General features: G+C 35.4%; 1 non-coding gene across 1 annotated transcript; it reads left to right on the top strand.

Moving 5' to 3' along the window:
• The first annotated feature begins 1,980 nt into the window (after window positions 1–1,980).
• LOC126002690 (U1 spliceosomal RNA) lies at window positions 1,981–2,143 on the top strand. Its single transcript, XR_007493364.1, has one exon. It is a non-coding gene; the product is annotated as a U1 spliceosomal RNA (small nuclear RNA).
• The last annotated feature ends 14,483 nt before the right edge of the window (window positions 2,144–16,626 follow it).

The raw sequence follows: 16,626 nt of genomic DNA on the forward strand, positions 1-16,626 counted from the left end.
ACCTTGAAATATTTTAACTGGAAGAGGCAAGACCACAAAAAAAAAAAAAAGGAGAAAAGTGCACTGTAGGGCCCGGAGAGATAGCACAGCGGCGTTTGCCTTGCAAGCAGCCGATTCAGGACTAAAGGTGGTTGGTTCGAATCCCGGTGTCCCATATGGTCCCCCGTGCCTGCCAGGAGCTATTTCTGAGCAGAGAGCCAGGAGGTAACCCCTGAGCAACGCCGGGTGTGGCCCAAAAACCGAAAAAAAAAAAAAAAGAAAGAAAAGAAAAGAAAAGTGCACTGTAAAAAGCTCCGGACTGTAAATTCAGCATAAAAGAAATACTAGGGGCTTGAGTGATAGCACAGTGGGTAAGGCATGGGGTTCCCTAGTCACCCCCAGGAGTAAGATTTGTGCACAACCAGGTATGACCCTCAAACCAAACACCAGAAACAGTAAAAGGACTCCATGAGAGGCTCTTGAGTAAAATAATGGTAGCAGTAATCTGCTGAATGTCCCAAATGAAGAAATGACTACAGCAAATGAAGAAAAGGGATACAGTGATTTAATTAACCACACTGGTGCAGGACTGAAGAAGTGGGTACTGAAGCTGAATGAAGGCACTGACTGCTGTCTTCTGGGCAGCGGAAGCCCACAGTAGGCACAAATTGAGTGCCTCGAAGCCTGAAGGTTTCAAGGACATCCATGCACCCAGGATGTCTCTCAGATCTCCATTTATCCAAGAACTAAACGGAAAATTGATCTTGTGCTCATCAGATGTACAGGAAAGAAGAGCCTGGCAAGGAAGCCTATGCTTGGCTTGTGTGGCCACGGGTAAGGAAAAATATTGGTTTATACTGGCTAGAATGGAGATGTAAACTTCAGACACTAGGTAGCGCCAGACCAAATACAAAGTACAAAAGATAGCACATCCACCCAACCCCAGCTCAGGGCAGTTAACTATCTAAAGAACAAGCCAAGTGAAAGTATCTTGGTTCTGGAATGCTACAAATCCAGCTACAGAAATAAAAGCCCAGTTTGAAGTGCTGGTAGCTATAAACTAGACTCTCACCCATTACCCTTATGGTACAACAGATATAATAAATAACAAACATACAAATTAATATTTATTACATCTTAATGATCTACCTTATTAAGTGAAGTCAATACCCCAACTTTGGGGCCAGAGCAATAAAACAGCAGGTAGGGCCTTTGCCTTGTACTTGGACGACCTGGGTTCAATCCTTGACATTCCAAATGCTCCCCAAGTCTGACAGGAATTAGAGTCAGGAGTAATCTCTGAGCACCAACAGTGATGGCCCCAAAACAAACAAAATAATATCCCAACTTTAATGAGTGAAATTAATAATAGTCTGCAACTTTCACCCAACACCAACCACCTCTATAGTCTCTAGTCTCATAGATGATAATCTAGATTCACCTTGAGAGATGTTCAATGACCTAAAAGAAATGATGATTCAAGTATTACAATAAATAATGAGAACATATGAAAAAGGAAATAAAACCGCAATCCAAAATGATAGAACTGAAAAGAACAGTAGGTGAGAAAAAGAGGGGTGGCCTCAGTAGCATAGGGGCAGAAGCTGAGGACAGAATCAGTGATCTCAAATAGAAGACACAGGCCATTAGCAATATAGAACAAAAAATAGAATGCTCTGGACAGAAATGAGCAGCATGGCAGTTAACAAGGAATAATATATGTTATAGGAAAATCTAAAAAAAAAAAGACTCATAAGATAACAAAGATCAACCCATCAAAGAAATTTCAATTAAGACTTTCCCAGGGTTGATGATTACGAGCAACCAGATTCAATAAGTAAAAAAGGTTCCCAGTAAAACACACCCAAACAGAAAAACTACAAGACATACTCTAATCAAAAATGACTGTCAAAAACTGAATTCTGCAAGCAGAAACATCAAAGAAAAATCTTACATACAAATGATCCTTCATAAAGTATCTATCAATTAAAACTATAAATGATAACTACCTGGTAGGGGAGATACCATGATCACGAAGGTGGTTTCCCCAGGGCGAGGCTCAACCATTGCACTTCGGGTGTGCTGACCCCTGTGATTTCCCCAAATGTGGGAAACTCGACTGCATAATTTGTGGTAGAGGGGACTGCATTCACGCTCTCCCCTAAAAAAAAAAACAAAGTATAAATGGAGGGATATATCAAATACTCTTGATGAAATAACATCTTAATATACTCTATCCAGCTGGAAAATCATTCAGATTCAAAAGAATAAGAGAGACATTCCTGGTCAGGGGGGTCCATAGCGTTGACAGTTTTACAAGAAGTAATGAGTAGTTTTCTTTAAAAGATAAGACAAACTGGGACCAGAGTGATAGCACAGTGATAATGCATTTGCATTGCACAAGGCTGAGCCTGGGCAGACCCTGGTCTGATCCCTGTTATCCCATATGGTCTCCCAGCCTGCTAGGAGTGATTTCTGAGCCCAGAGCTAGGAGTAATCCCTGAGTGTGGCTGGATGTGCCCCCCCAAAAAAATAAATAAAAAAAGCTTATCTCCTAATAAGATAAAAGAGATAAGACAAACTTCACAAACATTCATAATAAATATTTTGTCTCAATAATATCGCTTAACATCAACATGACTTAATATCACTTAACATTGGTTTAAAGTCACCAATGAAGAAATAGTGTCAAGATAGAACAGAAAACTGTACCCAACTTTCTGCCACACCAACTGTGATATCTGTAGGGCTACAAAAGCAGCCACAGTGATCCACCAACATGGAATTTAGAGTAATAATAATTTTCCTTATAGTATATTTATTTATGCACCTTATGGCAAATACTAAGTTCCTGACATATGCCAGCCACATATCCCAGAGACCTGGAATTCTTAATGGACAAAAACAAACAAACAAACAACAAAAATATAAAACTAGAACCCTGTCCTCAGGGAAATGATATCTAACAGAGAGAGGTTAGTAATACTAAAAAGATAAACAAGTACTTGTTTTTGTGATTTAAAAAATGTTAATTTGTCTAAAAAACAAGACTTTTATCTCTGAGACAAAAATGTAAACTTCTGTATATGTCACTTATTCATTGGCCTTCCTATTTTTATAATGTTTAATTCTCTGTAAACTTTAAATACTGTATCTGATCATAGAAAATTTATCAAAAAATTTATCAAAATCCCATGACATATTTTTTGGTTATACAAGTATTTGACAGCAGCCTTACCTGAGAAATTATTTGGCTTCAATTAATATACTTAAATTTTATGATGTGTAATTTTTGTCTATCATTTTGCATACCAAGTCAGTCTTACAAATTTAAAAATCAAACCTACAAACTTTCAAGATAATGTAATGTTAATGAATACTAAAAGTAGCATTTAAAGAAAAGTCAAGATAATACATCAACACATTATTAAATTACTAATATTATAATTTTAATTTTTAGAATTTAGAGTAGTTTGGGGCATCCTCCCAAATAATGGTCATGAGGCCTGGCTTAGGCCCTATAAAGCAGGGATTACCTGGGCTACCCTAGAGGTGCTGAGGAACCTCTTGTATCAGTATGATACCTCAGTATCATACCTGGCGATACAGCGATACTAGGGGATCATGTGTGGTGATTTTGGGGAAGAAACACAGATTTTTTTACCACTGAACTATCTCCTAGCCCCTAATATACTAATTTTTTATAGGTTCCATCAATTTATGTATGCTCTTTTGTTTAAGCAGAGATTGACCTTTATCAACCTTTATCAACTTAAAAATGAAGTGATAAAGGAGTTGGTTAAAGCATTTATTCTATCATCATTATCAACAATCCCAATATTTTCATTATCTTTGCTTATAGATGTGGCTAATATATTTTTTCAAAAGTTTTTTTTTTTATTGAACTACCATAAAATACAGAGTTTAAAAGTTGTTGACGGTTGAGTCATTCAATGTCCCAACACCTATCCCTTCACCAGTGTTCATTTTTTGCCCCCAATTTCCCCTGTTTCTTTCTCACTTATCTACCTCAAACTGCCTCTGTGGCAGACAATTTTCTTCTCTAGTTTTCTCTACTCTTCCCTTGTTCCTTTTAATAGCCTAATTTCTTGCCAAAATATTTTAAAAAATAAAGGATGCAGTAGGTATAGAATAATAAAGATAGGGTAATGTAAATGTTTCTTTATATGTATAAGTCTAAAAGGAAAAACAAGTATACTATAGGAATCAAAAGATATTATTCTTTCTATAATTTCTATTGTAGGCTAATTGCTATCCTTTCTGAGAACTCTTTTTTTTTTTTTTTGGTTTTTGGGCCACACCCAGTGACGCTCAGGGGTTACTCCTGGCTATGCGCTCAGAAGTCACTCCTGGCTTGGGGGACCATATGGGACACCGGGGGATCGAACCGCGGTCCATCCTAGGCTAGCACAGGCAAGGCAGGCACCTTACCTCTAGCGCCACCGCCCGGCCCCCTAAACTCTTGAGCTAAATTTTTTTATACTAGAAATCCAATCCCTGTTGTTTAACTTTTATGTTTCTCTGGCATGGTTATCACATGCAAGCAGATACTAAATTTTTAAGTATAATTTCCTAGCATTTTTAATTTATCCAAATCTTGCATAAAAACCATAAAATAGTTTGTTCATAGACAACACAGTTTTAAAAAATCAACATATTAATTTAAGTCCTATTATTATAATTTTTGTTTTATTTTGCATTGCTGGAAACCATACTTAGATGTTCCTATTGCAGGCCAAGTATTCAATCACTGACTTCATCCCCAGCCCCAACCAATGAAATCATAAAACACTAAATCATTGATTCTTTTACTTTATTACTTCTTATCCAGGAATACAAAGGAAATCAGTGATACTAAGACACATTGTGCTTGAACTATTAATATAAAGTAAATTAAAAGGTACAGAGTAGTATATAAGAGATTTATAAGCTACCAATTCTACAACTTGAGATAAACATTCCCATAGTAAATAGTAATTTTGGGGGGGGGGCACACCCAGTGATGCTCAGGGGTTACTTCTGGCTATGCGCTCAAAATCGCTCTTGGCTTGAGGGACCATATGGGATGCTGGGGGATTGAATCGTAGTCTGTCTTAGGTCAGTTATTGCAAGGCAATTGCCCTATTGCTTGTGTCACCACTCCAACCCCTAGTAATTTATTTTAAAGCGATGCTTCAACCAAATAAAAATTTTAATAATGAAAAGTTTAAAATTTCACAGTAGTTTGGTATAAATCTGTGTGTGTGTGTGTGTGTGTGTGTGTGTGTGTGTGTGTGTGTGTGTAAGATCAGTGGGCAGATTCTGAGCATGAGCAATCTCCTGGGACATTAATTATATTCAATACTGCATAACTATGACATCACCTTTACTATGTAAGCACTTAAGAGTAGGGCTGTGTCTAAAACTTGCCTCTTTTGAGACTATATATAACCAGTTGTGCAAAATAATATATTTTTTCCTTTATCTTATTTTTTTTAAGTTTTGGGCTACACTTAGAAGTGCTGAGAGCTTCCAATTATCTCTGTGCTCTGGGATTACTTCTGGCAGTGCTTAAGGGCCCATATGTGGTGCCAGGAAAACTAACCCAGGTTGGCAGCATCATCACAAGAACCTTGCCACTGCACTATCTATCTAAACAAGCATGACTGAAATAGTAAATAAATCCTTCCACTAAGGTTTGACTGAAAGTCATTGAGGACATTTATCCTAATGCAAAGTTGTTGTATTTTAAGCTACACCAAAGTCAAACTATCACTAAGTTGAATCTATATAAATTTTAAGATAGATTAAATTCAAAAGTAGTGTTTTAGAAGTTTCTAAGATTTATTTTAATTCTCTACTATGTATCAAAGTGATTTTGTACCCATCTTTAACAGAGCAGCCAATTATAAAGATTATTAAGTTTGTAAAACATTTCTTAAAAGGAATTAAATATTTCCTTCAGAAATAAGAGAATGCAAAAGGAAGCATGCCAATTTGATGTGGAGTACCATTAGGGGTCTTCTATCTGGGAAACGTCCAAGTTTTAGTGCAGTAACTTTCTCTGCGTTTTTCAAATGCCTGCCACGTCACAGTATGTGCCCGACACTTCTTCTCTCCAATAACGTTCAAGGGGTCAGCATAATAGAAAGGTGAGTCAAAGGCCACAATGGGGGAGGCGATCCCTGGCCATCAGCTATTTTATTATCAATTCTGCTTCCTTAAGGGGTTTAAAACTGTCATTCTGTTCAAAGGTTTAAGCACTTATGACAGCCTTAGGCAGCAAAAAGATAGTCGATTTTCCACCATAATATTGTAATAGCTCTTGTGCTATAGTGAGTTATACTCTCATGAAATTTCTGGACCCAGCGAAATATGATTTCGAGTATGACAACTGCAATACTTAGAAATGATCTTTCCTTCACCTTCCATTGTAATGGCCTTCATTTTATATTTTCTGGATTTAAATAAAGGTAAATAGAAGCTTTGAAATGACTTAACACAGCTTAAGCAATCTGATAGATGATAGTCTGAGTATAAAGATAAAAAAAATAACCTAGGACAATATAAAAGTCTATTTTTTATTTAAAATTTTTTAAATATTGTCCATTCTAAATTTATATTAAAATGTCATAATGTCCTTATGAATTTACTAAATAAAATACATGTGCTTAAATATTTATGTTATTTATATTATGCCTAAATATTCACTTTCATGGAATTTTATTATTTCAAATGAAGATTATATACTTAATCTCAGTTTGAGTTAATTAAATAATTTTAGCACTAGTACTGTTGTAATGATGCCAAATTGTTAAGTAAATCCCCATTCCTTGAAGGTTAATTTTAAAAAGGAAAACAATTTTCTACAATAAATGTAGCTCATATAAAAACAAAGGTAAAATATAAATCATGTTAGAAAAACAGAATTCTTTTGTAATTGATAGCACTTCAAATAAAAATCAATAGATATTAAAAAGCTTTGTCTACTCATGCTAAGTATGTATAGTTTTATAGTCAGAACTTTTTAGTCAAAAGCAACTTATATGTAGAAAATAATCAGATATCTTTTAATTACAGAATGAATAAGTTTTAGAGTTCTATTTATAAGGTGGTAATTGTAATATATAATACTATATTCTATATTTAAATATCTCTAAGAAAGTAGGCCTTAAGCGTTCTCACCAACACACAAATATTAATGACAAGTGATGCTGTGTTAACTTGATTGTTATCATTATACAATGTAAATGTATTCTGAATCTCCACTTAGTATACCTTAAAAAAGCTATGTATCCAACTTAAATACATATGCTTTCATTTGTCAATAATTCTTCAACAAAGCCAGAGAAAAAATAAAATATACAAATATATTATTGATATAGTTACCACTTACAAAGTCTATATACCTTTTGAAAAGTAAGGACTTAGCAATAGATTCAATAAATTATATATGCAATAAATTTAAATCTTTATTATCACTAATGTGAATAAATTAAATATTAAATACTAATAACTTGCTTCTTTCTCATTTTAACCAGTACTGCAACTTCATACCTTTTCAAAATTATTTTTTTGTTTGTTTTGCTTTGCTTTAGGGCCACACCTAGCAGTGGTCAGGAGTTCTTCCTGGCTCTGTGCTTGCTCAAACATTACTCCTGGCAGTCTTGGAAACCATAGGAGATGCTGGTGATTGAACCCAGGTAGGCCACATGCAAGGCAAGAACTCTACCCATTATGCTAACACTCGGGCCCCAAACAATATATTTTCTAAAGTTGTTTAGATTCAATATTAGCATTTTATTTAAATAGCACAATAGCAATTCAAAGGAATAAAGAAATAAGATCTGTAATTAACATATTTATTTCATAAACTTTTCTAATATTATTATCTATATAAGAATACTAACAGTGGACCGGAGTGGTAGCACAAGCAGTAAGGCATCTGCCTTGTAGGCGCTAGCCTAGGATGACCTCGGTTCAATCCCCTTGTGTCCTATATGGTCCCCCAAGCCGGGAACAATTTCTGAGTGCATAGCCAGGAGTAACCCCTGAGTGTCACTGGGTGTGGCCCAAAAACTAAAAAAAAAGGCTTTTTAAATATTTTTTACTAAAAATAAATATATTTAAATAAATCTAGAATTATACTTACCTGAAGAAGAAAGTTGAAAGCAAAGCTGAAAGGAAGTGAGGTGTGATATATAAAAATCCAGAAAATTTATAAAACTTACTTTTTCAATAACTTAGCCTTGGCTAGGCAGATTTTATTTTATAACTTTATCATCTTATTTAATCCATTTCCAGTAAATATACTATTATTTCTTTTGTCAAAGTAATATGTATAATACATGATGTATTTTAATAACAGTTATCTTTTCCTCATAACCATACAGTGGAATAGGTTTCAATCATTTCAATGAGAATTCTAAGAGTCATTTCCAAATTCATTTACTTACAATGACTACTCTCCAAGAAGAGGGTTTTATACCACTTCTTTGCATTGCTCTTTTATAAAAAGAAATATTGGAGCCAGAGCGGTGGCACAACGGTAAGACTTTTGCCTTTCATGCGGCTGACCTAGGATGGACTGGACCTTGGTTTGATCCCCCAGCGTCCCATGTGGTCCTCCAAGCCAAAAGCGACTGCTGAAAACATATCCAGGAGTAACCACTGAGCGTCACTGGGTATGCTCCCCCCCAAAAATAAAAAGAAGCAACATTATTTAACCCTGAAAATTCGATGCCCAAACAGTCTTTATTGCTGCAATTGCTTTGAATTTAATGGCAGCTCAATATCTGATTTTAATCCTCACAAAACTTAATTGCATTGTTCCTTAAATCTCATAAAACTATATGATATGTATTTAAATCATTGTAAAATAATCAGGGAGATATTCATATTTCTATGCTCAAATCCTGCTAGTTGAATTAGGGCCCAAGAATTGTAAGAATTAAGGGTTTTTTTCCCCCACGATTAGAATCTCATTTTTATCTCTTCACCCTTGGACCATAAGAGTAACTTAATTTTTAAATTAAAAATTTTAAATTGCTTATATTCATGGCTTCCAGCATCATGAGAAGGATCAATTCAGTAAAAAGAATTTAGAATCGTGCAAATTCTCACTCATCCTTGAGAATTTGCAAGTAGGTGAGTATTCCAACAAATGTGCCCAGTTTCTAACCTCCACAGTATTGGTATAAAATATATAGTTACAAACACATTTTAAAAACAATAGGATTAAATTTTTAGACTTTACCATAAACATTTTTAAATAAGCAGTTTATATATTTGGAGAAAATATTTTAAAACATGCATTTAATAACATTTAAATGTATATTCAGTTTATGTAAATAATTGCTGAAACTTTTTAGTAAGAAGACAGTTCAAAAAGAGCCAGAGCCAAAGCACAGCGCATGAGGTGTTTGCCTTACATGTAGTTGACCCAGGTTCAATCCCCTGCTTCCCATACCTTGAGCCTTCCAGGAGCAGTTTTTTTTTTTTTTTTTTTTGGTTTTTGGGCCACACCCGGTAACGCTCAGGGGTTACTCCTGGCTATGCGCTCAGAAGTTGCTCCTGGCTTGGGGGACCATATGGGACACCGGGGGATCGAACCGCGGTCCGTCCAAGGCTACTGCAGGCAAGGCAGGCGCACCTTACCTTTAGCGCCACCGCCCGGCCCCACCAGGAGCAGTTTTTGAGTGCAGAGCCAAGAGTAACTCCTGAGTGCCACCTGATATGCCCCCCCCAAAAAAAAAACTAAAAAAAAAAAGATACACCAATATTTGGAGCCAGAATAATAGCATAACGGGTAGAGTATTTGTCTTGCACTCAGCTGATAGAGGTTCAATCCCCAGCATCCTATATGGTCCCCCAAGCCTGCCAGGAGTAATTTCTGAGCACAGAGCATTGGGATTCACTGGGAATGTCAACTGTCTGAAAACAATTTATATTTGAATATAGAACCAAAAATTTATACAAAGCAACTCACTAATTTGGATTGAGAATTAGATAATGAAAATATTCAAAATTGACTTTAGTGATTTTTGAAACTTTCTATAGCCAACTAAAATTGTTGTGTGAACAACGTAGTCAATTTACTTCTGCAATTTGGAAGGAATAGAAGTCACCCACAGAAGAAATTGGAACTAAACTGTGAAAAAAAGGTATAATACTTGCTGCTATAGGGTAATATTTTAGAATGTCGTGGAGATGCAAAAAGGACTGATTAGGTTATAAAAATCTATCAAAGATGGCATCTAAAGTAAGATGGAATTTGACTTAGGTCTTGAATATTTTCTGGAGTGAGAAATAAAAGAAAAAAACATATGTCTGCAGTTATATGGTTGGCATAAAAATCAGGTTACAGAAGCTACTTACCTTAAAAATAATTTTAAATATCCTGTATTTTGTAGCAAACCCTATCTTTTCCGATGCTCTCCTTGGCATTAGCTTCTTGGATTCAGAAACATATTAGTTCTCCAAGGAAAACAAAGTAGAATACAAATCTGATCCCAGAAATAGCTTTCAACCCTTACCTCCATTCTTCTTAGTCTCCAAAATTTCTCATGGGGTGGAGACTCCATTAATCAAAGAAATGTTTGCTAATAAAGTCTGTATCTTATATTTTTCTCCTTTTTACACATATATTTATTATTTTAAAACTTGGGGAGCCAAAATAGTACAGCAGGCAAGGCACTTGCCTTGCATGTAGCCAAACTAGGTTTGATTCCCCAGCACCACATATGGTCCCCCAACTACCACCAGGACTGGTCACTTTAATCCCTGAGAATTACAGGGTATGGTCCAAAAATCACCACCAAAAAAATATTCTGGGATACACTCCCAACTGTGTTCAGGGATCATTAATAGCTGCTCTCAGGGGTCTAACTGTGGTACTGGGGAACAAATCACAAGCAATTTACCATGAGCACCCTACAAGTACTATCTTTCCAGCACTAAATTTATTTTTATTGAGGTAGTATTGGCTTACACTACTGTAAATGTTTGCAGACTTCAGAGGTATGATATCATTATATCAGCTTTACCACAAAAGTGCCAAAATCATTACATCACCATCCATCCATAGGGCCCTTTCAGTCTATTTCCTTTAAATGTGTTACCAGAGTGTAAGGATATTTTTTCCATTGTATTGTATCTTTTCATTGCTTTGTTTCTTTACATATTACAAATGGCTACAATCATCCAGTGTTCTTTTATCCCTTTGTTCACTTCACTTGGCATTATAAACTCAAGTTTCATCAATACTGTAGCAAAAGAAGCAAGATTTTAACTATTTTTATATTTGACTAACATCTACTATATATACATATATGATTTTCTTTATCTGTTTACCTGTCATTGGTCAAGTGGGCTGTTTCTAGACCTCCACTATTAAAACTCTCATTGTAATGAACATGACTTTTCATTCTAAATTTGGGTTATTTTGTTCAGTGGATTTTACTAGAGAGCATAAATACTAGTTTTACACATAAGTTAATTCTATTTAGAATTTTTAGAAGAAATGCTCATAAAGTATCCCTATACACATGCTGAACCAACTTACATTTCTACCAGTGATGAATAAAGTTCCTTTTCTTCCACATCTCTATTATCGCTAGTTATTTCTGGCTTTTTTGTCATTGCTTATTATCATTGGTGATTTTTGGGAATTGATATTTTATTGTCCATTTGCAATCCACAATTCTTTAACTCTGCCATTTTTTCTTTTGAGTAACTCTTATTTGAGTTAGCTGCTATTATTGTGAAACAAATTTACATCAAAGAATGTGACTAAAATAACAACCATTGTTGTATTTAGGGTTTTGTAGATTAGGATGTCAAATATTCTCTGATCAGGGAATTCTTCTAGTCCACGCTGATTACAACCAGTTGGTGATGCAAATACCTGGTAGAGTTAACTTGTCTCTCTAAGGTCCAAATGGTTCTATTTGTATTTTCACTAACATTGCAAAGATTTTCCATGTTCAAGAATGACTAAGTGGCTTGATTCAATTTGAGGATGTCAAAATATATGCTAGCTTTTAGCTAGCAGAGCTGTCAAAATATCCAATAGTCTTACCTAACACTGTAGGGTTCCAGAAAAGGTGCTCTAAGTCTATTAGGGAAAACAAAATTTCTCTTTAAGTTCTGGACCCAGGAAAATGATAGAATAATATCTGTTCTTTTGAAAGGATACAGAAGAGGCACCAGAGCACAGCAGGAAATGCATTTGCCTTATACAAGGCTGACCTAGGTTTTATCCCTGATATTCCATATGCCCAACAAGCATCACCAGTAATGACCCCTGTATGCAGAGTCAGGAGTAATCCTTGAGTGCCACCAGGTATGGCCCAAAAACTAAGAAGGAAAAGGAAAGGAAAGGGAAGGAAAAGGAAAGGAAAGGGAAGGAAAAGGGAAGGAAAGGGAAGAAAAAGGGAAGAGAAGGGAAGGAAGGAAGGAAGGAAGGAAGGAAGGAAGGAAGGAAGGAAGGAAGGAAGGAAGGAAGGAAGGAAGGAAGGAAGGAAGGAAGGAAGGAAGGAAGGAAGGAAGGAAGGAAAAGGAAGGAGGGAGGGAGGGAAGGGAGAGGAAGAAAGGAAAAGGAAGAAAGGAAGAGGAAGGAAGGAAGGAAGGAAGAAAAGAAAGAGAGAAAAGAAAGATGAAAGAAAGAAAGAAAGAAAGAAGAAAGAAAGAAAGAAAGAAAGAAAGAAAGAAAGAAAGAAAGAAAGAAAGAAAGAAAGAAAGAAAGAAAGAAAGAAAGAAGAAGAAGAAAGAAAGAAAGAAAGAAAGAAAAAAAGAAAAGAAGAAAGAAAGAAAGAAAGAAGAAAAAGAAAGAAAGAAAGAAAGAAAGAAAGAAAGAAAGAAAGAAAGAAAGAAAGAAAGAAAAGAAAGAAAGAAAGGAGAAGAGAGAAAGAAAGAAAAAGAAAGAAAGAAAGAAAGAAAGAAAGAAAGAAAGAAAGAAAGAAAGAAAGAAAGAAAGAAAGAAAGAAAGGAGGGAAGGAGGGAAGGAGGGAAGAAAGGAGGGAGGGAAGAAAGGAGTGAAGGAGGGAAGGAAGAAAGGAGGGAAGAAAGAAAGGAGGGAGGGAAGGAATAAAGGAGAGGGAAGGAAGAAAGGAGGGAGGGAAAGAAGAAAGGAGAGAGGGAAGGAAGAAAGGAGGGAGGGAAAGAAGAAAGGAGGGAGGGAAGGAAGAAAGCAAAGAATAACAGGAATAATGAAGAACCAAAATCAGCTTTTAAGACAAACTATCCTAAAAACTGAATGTTTTGGTTCTGAAATGTCATGGAAACTAAACTATTCCCTTCTAAACTAATCTACTCTAAACTAACAGAATCTAAATCTTTTATTCTAAACTTTTCAAATAGTCACATGTTAGCTTCTTTAAAATCACATGGACAGGCTCTGGGAGAAGGCAGGCATTGATGTGGGAATATTGCACTGGTGAAGGGCGTGTTCTGTTTATGTCTGAAACCCAACTACAGTCATGCTTGTAATCATAGTGCATAAATAAAGATTTCATAAAACATTAAAAAAGTAAATAAAATCTAGAATAAGTCCAAAAAATTCACATGGACAGCCATGAAGAGAAAATCCAGTTTATTCAGAGAAATATCCTTCAGTAGAGAGAACTTGCTCTTAGATATTATTCTGCCATTTCTCTCAAAAACATACACATCTACTTCTAGAAAATCTATATGCACATCAGATCTTGCCCAACCATAGGAAAGGTTTGTCTTGAGATCACCTCTCTTATTAGGGAGCCGGCATCTCTGTAAAATGGCATTTCTACTCCAACCTGGCTTTTAACATTGTCACCATGTTGGGGGACTCAGGAAGAACCTTTGACAATGGTTGTATTTGCTTTTGATGTGGTAATCTTTATATAAATGGATATTCAAAAAGTACACTCTAGTGTTTGAAGTGTCTAAGTGTCTAAGCAGGCTTCAATTATATGATTATTTGGGATACATAATTTTAACTTAATTTTTTAAATCTATTAATGTTTTTTGTGGCAAAATTTGGCCTCACATAAAGTTAGCAAACAGGTGATAAAAAACTGTTCTATCTCGTAACCCTGCTATATTATATTATGACTATTGACAAAAGTAAAATGTATCAATAGCTTGTACTAGATACCTACAGGCTAGGAATTCTTTATTATATTTCCAGGGTTACTTAGAAATTATATTTGTATATAAGTAACATTTGAAGTAAATAAGCTTTCTGTGTCTGATTTTTCTCGCTGACACAATACAATACTTGTTGACCAGTTTGTTTGAATATCTAAATTTCATAAACATAAAGATAATTACAATTCCTTGGTCATAAATCACATTAAAATGGCTAAAATTATAAAAATCTGACATTATTTCTACAAATAATCAGCACAGTAGTCTATGAAATAATTCAGAAAAATGTAATTTGATGCCACAGAACAGGATTCACCTCTCTCGACTAATAGTCCTCTATCATGTAGTAAGACTTTTCCACGACTCACAAGTTCAAAGAAATTGAAATATAGAAAATTTTGAATAATACAAAGAACCCTTGCCTTCTGCATTTCCAAAAAAGAAAAATATGGGGTTGCTTTGGAAATAAGAAACACTGAAGGAAAAAAATACTATTTTTCTGTGAACCAGGTGGAATATTTTTTTTCAGCTCTTAGGAAATACTGTAACCAGCCACCATAAAAGCCTCCCAGGACTGAGATGTTTAAAGGTGAGCAGTCCCAGCCTTCAGCCAGGCAGTCTGGGGGAGGGGTGAGTGAGTCGCTGTGCAAAAGAACAGGGAGTCATGTGGTCCAACTGTAAAATAGAAAAATTGCATGTAATTATTTTACAAGCAGAGTGGGATGATGTGAAAGGAAGAACTAATGATGATGCACTCAGCTTGTTAGAGGCTTTTCCTTCTGGGGAGTTCAAGGTTACAAGAAGTGCTGCTCACTGGAATTTTTTTCTTGCCTTTCCCCAGATACATAATGTTACAATAACCCTTGCACAGAGGGGGTTAATGCTGCAAGGAGGTTTTTAAATAATTTCTGTGACCAAAGCCGGAGATACAAGCCTGGCAATAATTCTCCCTGACTTCCAGCATCCTGTATTGATTGATTAATTATTCCACCAATGAACTAACAGGTATTGACCTTATCTGGTTGAGTAGCATTTAGCCAAAAGTCAGTAATCTACATCGATCACTTAATGGAACATCAAAGCTCAGCATTCTGACAGGTTTATGTCATTCAGCAAAAATCTGTCTATGTTTTGCTGATACCTTGACCTTTTGTATCAAGCAGTCTTTACAGAAAACGAGAAGCAATGACAAAATTAAATCTTGGAAATAATGCTTTGTTATGCAAAAGGAAGTTCTCTTGGACTATTGCAAATAGCTCCTGCAAAGATTCCTTTGATGGTTTTCTTTGCAAACTGGAAAATAGACATCATGCTTGCATTGCAATTCTGCTGAAGCATGAAAATATCACAATGAACTCTGGGATAATGAACACTGTCGGAAAGCTTTATAAGGTACCAGTGAACAAGCCAAACTCCAGGGGAATTGATTGGTAGAAAAATATGAAAAGAATTGAACCAATGATTTAGAATGGGATGAAATGGGTGCTATCTTCCATTTCCCAATCAAAATCTAGTTTCCTGTGATAAGAAGTCCACTAATCCAAATCGGATTACCATATAGACCTCAAAGACTAGATTGAACTTTGTTGTAAGGATAAATTGATATGATCTATACCCACCTTTGTGATGATTGTTACATTGGTTATTTCTCCTCCTCATTAAATTGGGGATATTCTCCCCCAGACATAATAAAACTAGCACGGGCATTGGTCATTAGAATATTCTATCTCAAATCATCTCCTATGATTTTAATGCTACTCTAGTCTCATTATGACTGAATACATCACCTCAAGGATCAAAGTCAGTCATCTCAGTGTCCTGCTATTCTTTCCCAACTACTTTACCACCGTACCTTTACCACCATACCCCTTTTAAATTCAATACAAAATGTTTACTCAACCCCCTACCCAGTTAAAAAGATAGTGGCATTTTTAATGTCCTTAATAAATTTACTTATACTCCATATGAGAGATCACTGTATTTGTCTCTCTCCTGGTGATGCATTTCACTAAGCATGATACCCTCCTAGGACGAATCTCACAGGATCCATCTTTTCTTATAGCTGAGTAATATTCTATTATGTCTATAAATTTCAGTTTCTTTATCTGGTCATCTGTTCTTGGACACTTGGGTTGTTTCCAGATTTTGGCTGTTACAAATTATGCTGCAATAAATATGGAGTATAATAGGTGTATAAATATTCTTTCAAATTAATGTTCTTTCCATTTTCATAATGGATGCCAAGATATTAATCACTGAGTAATAATGGAAGCTCAATTCTAATTTTTGAGAAGACTTATTTTTTTCATAGAGGCTGCCTAAGACATTTCAAGCAAAAGTCAGGACAAATGATTAAGGATTCCTTTTTCATAAAAACCAACCAGTAATAGTTATGAACTTTTTTTATGTGTATTCCATTCTCACCCCTGTGAAGGGAAATATTGTTACATTTCCCTGATATTGTAATAAAGAGCAGTTTTTCCCTTTACTAATTATATTGTTCAAGATACATAAAATAGGGGC

This window comes from Suncus etruscus, chromosome 2 (genome assembly GCF_024139225.1).
Source record: "Suncus etruscus isolate mSunEtr1 chromosome 2, mSunEtr1.pri.cur, whole genome shotgun sequence".
Taxonomy (NCBI): Eukaryota; Metazoa; Chordata; class Mammalia; order Eulipotyphla; family Soricidae; genus Suncus; species Suncus etruscus.